Below are 7,397 nucleotides of genomic sequence, written 5' to 3'. Positions count from 1 at the left end.
TCCAAAATGTGTAGCCTATATTTTAGGTTCGTTATAAACTTTGCCTTTGTAAAGAGGAAAAAAATGCTCTGGGTTATTCATCTTTTCAATTGAGTTCTTGTTTAGAAAAAAAAGGAGGAAGCAGTAGCTACTTAAGGACAAGAAGTATTTTCAAACATACACACATACACAGCATCCATGACGTTTAGAACTGGTTAACTTACATTTTACTTGTGCATGTTGGCTGACTTCAGGCTCCTAGTTCTAAACAGTAAACATTGACATTTAAGATGTTAGCTCCTCCAAGAACAGCGCTTTCCCTCCCTTCCTCTTTAATTCCACCTTAACGCATCTGCAAAGACGAAAGGAAACCAGCCCACATTTTAGCCCCTCCTACCAAGGATAAGACTTGAACTTCTCTGTGGTCCCGGGCTAAGAAAGGATCCCGACAGAAAACTAGAGGCGTAAAGGAGCCCGAAGGATCTCACTGTAACTCTGGGAACTGTAAGCAATCTATTTACTCTTCCCCCACCCCCACCCCCGCTAGCTCCAGGTCTCGCTCCCACTCTCGCTAACTTTTAGTTTCTACTTTGCTTGGAAGGAAGAAGGGACGGAGGGAAGACTAGGAGTCATCGCTCTCTCGAAAGTCTGCATGTCCTCTGCCTTTTGCAATGAGACACAGATCGGGGGACCTTAATTTCCTTCTAACAAATGCCGATTTGCTTTCCGGGGGCTAGATGCACTGTGGAGTCCGAGATAAGGCGTTTCCTTCTTGTACAGCCCGGAAAGAAAGCTAACGTTCAGAACCGCGGCGAGGTCACTCTAGCTAGAGCTCCACGTGAGGTGGTGGCCAATACCCATACTCAAGCAACCTGCTGTTTGACAGCCCTGAGGATCTTTAGCCAAGGAATTTATCGATTCATTTAAGGTTTAATTGAAAAACGGTCATTTCGGTTACTTATGCAAAGCGTACCTGGGTATTTAATGTGTAGCAGTGTTGTGCAAAAAGACAGACAACATTGAAAAAATAATTGTACAATGACTGGCCTTCTGATTCGTCCTTCTAAGTTATTGGACATGCCAAGAGGGCAGAGCTTGAAACTAGATGTGGAAAAGATTTGCTCAAATAAGAAAGTTAAGTTTTGAGTGTGAAACTATTGTAGTAATTTCGTATTGAAAGCATTCCTTAAAAAAAAAAAATAAAAAAGCCACTTGGATTTGAAATGATAGTGGTTTAACTTATTTAAGTCTCCTATAATGTACTCATTTTAGTCTTAGAATTGACCTCAAAAAGTAAAACAAGAAATGGTCTTCAGGTTGGTTGATGACGTAAGCACTTATTCATCTAAGGGAGATGGAGCATACTGGAGGCAGACCATTTGGATGTATGTCAATTTCAAGCTATGATATTTGCATGTATAACCTTTTGGGTTCAAAGGGAATTTCTGTTTTGTTTTATTTCTGTTTGTTGCACAAATTTGAAACTGTGGCCTAAGAGAAGTTTGCAGGGAAGAGTAATGAAACAAATCTTGCTTAAGAGTTTTAAAATTATATTCCAGATATCTCTAAACCTTGCGGATCAAGTTGAATATTGGGATTAAACAACAGGTATTTGGTTCTTTCATTGTGCAAAGAAAGAGTTAAATTTTCATTTAAGCAATAATTGTGAAATGCACAGAGAAGTGTTTAATCTGCATTTGCTCAAAACTGCTTCACAAACTTCCTGTAGGGGAAGCACATTTCATGGGACAAGAAACTAAGAAATCTATTTAATAATTTTCCTTTTCTCAATTAAACATGAATGAAAAATATCTCAAAAGTGACTTGCAATGTTAATTTCTTTCTTTTCTTTTTTCTTTTTTTTTACATTTTACATTTATCAGCTTCTTGCTAACAGTACCTGATAAAGCTCGTCCCACAGAGGTAATTTGCCTGTGTTTTTAACCCATTAGTATCATTCCTAGTGTCTGCTTAGAAAGCAAAGTCATAAAAACCAAATTGTTTGCATATTAAAAAAATATGTTCCAGGAATAAAAAAGAGGAAGACAGAATTAGCTGTGGTTCCTTTTCCTCTCTTATGCCTTTTATTTACCATTAGTTTTTTTCTTCCTCTTGCTTGCAGAGTTAAGCTTTAGTCATTCTCAACTTCTTTTTTATTTTCACAGACCCTTTTACAAATCTTATGAAAGCTATAGACCCCTTCCCTGAATAATGACATACGTTCCTCTAAAATGCACAAATTTTTAAACACCTTTAGGAATCTCAGATTCTCCAAATGATTCATGTCATGTGAAAACATAGTATTTCTTAGAGTTTTGGAGTTTTCTGACAGTATAAAATAATTAGCAAATTATATCACTTATAAGAACTGCCTTATAGTGAATATTGCATTTATTCCGTTAGTGTTTCAGAACTCTAAATAATTGGTGTGATGGAAAAACTACTTGCCTGGAGATCAAATGACCTACATTCTAGACTTCACCCCAATAGTAGCTGTACAATCTTAAGCTTGCTATTTTTCTGTAACATCTGGTATTTCTTATCGCCAAATGCAATCAGTAAAACATAATAGGGAAGTAAGATACATGTTATTTTTTTTATTAGATTGTAGGATGTCTATATTTGCTACTTGTGCTCCAAAATTCCTAATGACATTTCCCAGCATAATTATGTTTTATCATATTCTTATTTATTACAAAGATAATTCATCCTTATTGGTTAAATCTTGTCAAATATAGAAATTGCAAAGAGGAAAAGGAAAACTGTGCATATAGTCCCCCTAAGGGGTAACTACTTTTAAAATGTCATTTATTCAATCAGAAATATTTATTGAGTAACTAGCATGCATCAGCATAGACACAAGGAATTCAACTATATACATCTCTTTATATTTCTAGACATTTTTCTGTAATACATTCATCCATATGTAGATTTCACAAAATTGTGATCACACTTGTTAAAAGATAAACTGAGGCATATTAAAAATTTTTGAGTTTATTTGAGGAAAAAGTGATTGGCATGAAGCAGTGCCCAATCAGAAGTGGTTAGGAATGCTTCACTGACACTATATGGGGGAGAGATTTTATAGAGTTAAAGCAGAAGCAGAGTAAGAAATATATTGATTGACTAAACCTTAAAGCTTAGTTGGCTGTTTCAGAATGATTGTCCTTAGTTTTTGATTTTGTAACTTTGAGGCATTTACTGGCTTAAATTTTGGTTTGCTGATGCAGGTTGTGGTGGGATTAGGGTCACCTTAGTCTAATGACCTCCATGTTTAATTAATTTAATGCGCTGTTCATGCTGTTTTGTAACATGCTTCTCCTCAATCATGAAATTTTATCTCAAGACATTTTTATAGTCTTTGGTTTTTCTTTAATATTCATTCATATAATAAACAAATATTACTGAGCCCTCCTATGTGTCAGGCACTATGCAAGCAATGGCAATCTAGCCATGAACCAGAGAGTATGGTTCTAAGATCTAATTTTTTGTCAGTGGAAATTCTGTATTGGCTGATTATAAATTGCTAGATCTTCACATGGATGAAAATTTTCTGCTGTTATTAATAGTGTTTCACTTAGGACCTCTCAATACAAATGTTTGTTTATTTCATTTGGATAGATTTTTTTAAATTTATTTATTTATTTATTTTCGGTTGTGCTGGGTGTTCATTGCTGTGTGCCAGCTTTCCCTAGTTGCAGCGAACAGGGGCTACTCTTCATTGCAGCGATTGGGCTTCTCATTGATGTGGCTTCTCTTGTGGAGCACAGGCTCTGGAGCATGAGGGCTCGGTAGTTGCTGCGCTGGGGTTTCAGCAGTCATCGCGCACCAGCTTAGTTGCTCTGTGGCATGTGGAATCTTCTGGACAGGGATCAAACCAGTCTCCCCTGCGTTGGTAGGTGGATTCTTATCTCCTGTGCCACCAGGGAAGTCCTGGATAGATTCTTAAAATGTATTTTTCAAGTTCTATTAAAAGTTCTCCTAAGTACAGGTGAGATCGTTAAGTCAAATGCTTTATCAAAATGTTCTTTTGTCAACTGTAAAAGGTTAATAATAATATTTATTGAGTATCTAGAGGATTTAAAAAATATTCAGCAAAATATTGTGGAGTGCTAGTTATTATTTTTGCCAATTTTCTGTTGATAAATATTGTATCCATGTATAAATAGAATAAGAGTATAATTTCCCTAAGCCAACATGATGTTAATATATAAACAGAACAAATAACAGCAAATCAAAAAACTGAGACAATTGTTCTATGAAAATGGTATCTTGTTTAAATTTGCATTTCTTTCAGAAATAAGGTTGAACAGTTTTCATGACAGCCTCTTCTGTCTCTGTGTTTATGAATTGCCTCTTTTAATGTGATTTTTAAATCTTTTTTCAGTTTTAATTTCTAATATGGTAAATATCAATGGATATAATTTATATAATCAAAGGCCCTTTCAGGTCCTCAATAATTTTGAAGAATGTTAGGGGTCTTAACATTAAGGGCCAAATTTTGAAATGGAAATAGAAATTCTGTAAACATTGCTTTTTTCAAGTTTAGAGGATTGTTCATATTGTTTCCTGATAACTTTTAGTAAAAAGTGGGTGAGATGCATAGAAAAATGAAAGCAAGTTATTTTTATTCTCATCGACTGTCATTTTCTACAAAATCTGGGATGTAGAAGAGGTTTCCGAGAAGAGGGCCAAAACTTTTGTAGAATCGCCCACAGCTTTAGGAACGTCCAGACTTGCTTAATGCAGAGAAGATGGAGACAGGACTAAGGGTTACAGATGATTCTTTCTAAAGGCTTTGTAAGAAAAATGGTGTCCATGTTTGTCAAGAACCAACTTAGAGACAATGAATTTAAGCTTTAGCTATTGATCTTCTGCTCCTTGGCCACTAGGGCAGTGACAGTTGGGAGAACCAAAGAGTTGGTTCTGGAGTTCTTTCCAAAGAAACCAGTACCACAGAGCCGATTTTGTTGCTGTCTTTTGATGCTGCTACACACCTGAGAAAAAGAGATGCACCCAAATTTTGCTACCCTTGCCAGTGTGATTCTCACTTTTTTTGGGATTCTCTTTGATTCCTGGTCCACCCTTAGAACATTCTTTGAAAATATAATTTATTTCTCCATCATACAAATATAAAATAAGCTTAAATAATTCTGTGTTCTCCATAAGCCGATTTATGAAGCTGCACCACCAGTTTGATTGCTTATTGAATGAGTTGAAATAGCTTTAGTGAAACTCAGCAATCGTCTGTAAGTGATCCCTGTCAGAGTTTAATAACCACTGAGTCAAAGATGAAGGACTGGGACCACGTTGCACTCATTTCCCTTGCTTTCCCTTTTTATAGGGAGGAGAGTGCACTTGTAAATCAACTGCGCCCTTTTCCTTAATCTTCCTCATTTGCTTGACTTCTGAAGTCTGCAGGGAAGTTTATGCATTTTAGGTAATAGTTTGTTTTGAGTTAGAAAACAAATATCCATAATATGTGTGATTTCAGTCTTCCATAATATGAAAAACTCATTTTTATAACACTGAGCTTTGTTTTTCATTTTATTTAATTTACAGTCTGTTTTCTGATTACATAGTTTGAAACAAAATATCAGAGGAACAATAATACCTTTTGTTTGCATAGCGTTTTGTGGTTTGTAAAGAGATTGCTTAAGAACTTTGTTCACATAATAACCATGTAAGTTAGCAGAGCAGATACTCACATTTTACAAATGTGAAAGAGGTGTGGTTGGACAGTTAAATACCGTAAGTCCCTTATATACAAACCTTCAAGTTGTAAACTTTCAAAGATGTGAACATATGTTGCATCCCCTGTATGCCAGCTGTTATACCATACTACTGTACATTTCAAAGTACTGTACTGTAAGATTTAAAATGTTTTCTTTATTTTTTGTGTTGGTTTTTTAATGTTTATATTATTTGTGTGACAAATATTATTAATATAAACCCGTTATAGTACAGCACTATATAGTCACTTGTGTTAATTGGGTACCTAGGCTACCTTTGTTGGACTTATGAATACGCTCTTGGAATAGAACTAGTTCATATGTTGGGGACTTGCTCTAGTTTATTTAGTATCCAAGTCTTATGATTTTTATTTTGATGCATTTGGTATGCTTCAATTGACTAATTGATTGGTTTATATTTCCAGTTTTGATGCATGTTATTTAAGACTGTCAACCTCTTCCTGTTTGTGTTAACATCAGAAAAATTACAGGGGAAGAACTAGAGAGTATACATCCCAACAATTCCCCTATTAACTATTCTGTTCTTATAATGGGATTACTGATTGACATAATAGAGAAAGTTGCATAAACATTTAAGAATGATTGAAGAAGTAGTATATGATGTATTTATTTGTTGAATTAGCTCCTTTTTAATTACAATTTTTTTTTCCTTTTTTTCCCATTTAATTAATTTATTTATTTTTGCCTGAGGCACTGCAGGGCATGTGGAATCTTATTTTCCTGACTAGAGATTGAACTTGCACCCCTTGCATTGAAAGCACAGAGTCTTAACCACTGGACTGCCAGGGAAGTCTCAAGAAATATTATATAATTTAGAATTTCTTACTTTGTAACTATTTAGCATTGTATAGAGATATATGCTACTTTAAGAAAATAAGGTATATGAAGTTTAACCCAAAAATACAAAATAGGCATATTATGAATTGTACAAAAAACACGAATTCTACCGAAGGTTTTGCTTTTATTTAGTAATAGAGCATTTTTTAGAATATTCTGAGTACAACCTGTAGAGCCTATGGTTCTTTTGGCCTCATTAATATTGGTGGTTAGCTTAAAGCATTTGTATCAAAATAGTTACTCTGACTTTGGATTTATCATTTGTATGAAAAACAATTATTTTACCTTTCCAAACAACTCAGTAGCTTACCTAAACTAAATATTTTTTTTTTTCTGGAGTAAAAATCAACTTTAGTTATAGAGTGGCTTATTACACATATATATAAAACTCCATCATAAGTAATACACAGTAGGTCATGTTTGACTGCTAGATGAAACTGTGCCATTTGATACATTAGGTCAGCAGGTAGCTTCTGAATTTTGGTCAGTAAACTGACACACTTCCTATTTGCCCCATACTTTTATGTCCACAGCTTCAACAAGATGAGTGCCGTACCTCAGCAGTAACTTGAGATGTTAGACCCTTTATGTATTCTTGAGAGATTCTTGCATCTGTAATTGTAGAAGAGACAGTGTCTGCCTGGGATTGTTTAAGAGGAGATAACTGGTGTCTGTAAGTTTTCTTCAGCCTCTTCTTGGCATGCTGGATCTTATTCCACGATCAGGAATCGAACTGATGCCTCCAGCAGCGGAAGCGTGGAGTCTTAACCTCTGGAACGCCAGAATTGTCCCCAGGCTCTCATTTTGTATTTCTTGAGACAAAAAGGT

At 35.1% G+C, this 7,397-nt stretch overlaps 1 protein-coding gene across 3 annotated transcripts in view; it reads left to right on the top strand.

Moving 5' to 3' along the window:
• Nucleotides 1-341: 341 nt before the first annotated feature.
• PLA2G4A (phospholipase A2 group IVA) overlaps nucleotides 342-7,397 on the top strand; it is a 173,750-nt gene continuing 166,694 nt past the window's right edge. Inside the window, exon 1 of one of the 3 annotated variants that reach the window (XM_025285465.3) lies at nucleotides 342-483. The gene's annotated coding sequence lies outside the window, so the exon portion shown is untranslated. Of the gene's footprint in view, nucleotides 484-1,883; nucleotides 1,903-7,397 lie in introns of those variants that run through there. The other 2 variants (XM_044942712.2, XM_044942711.2) reach the window with 2 other exon arrangements.

This window comes from Bubalus bubalis, chromosome 5, assembly GCF_019923935.1.
Source record: "Bubalus bubalis isolate 160015118507 breed Murrah chromosome 5, NDDB_SH_1, whole genome shotgun sequence".
Taxonomy (NCBI): Eukaryota; Metazoa; Chordata; class Mammalia; order Artiodactyla; family Bovidae; genus Bubalus; species Bubalus bubalis.
This window is presented reverse-complemented; position numbering and strand designations above follow the sequence as displayed.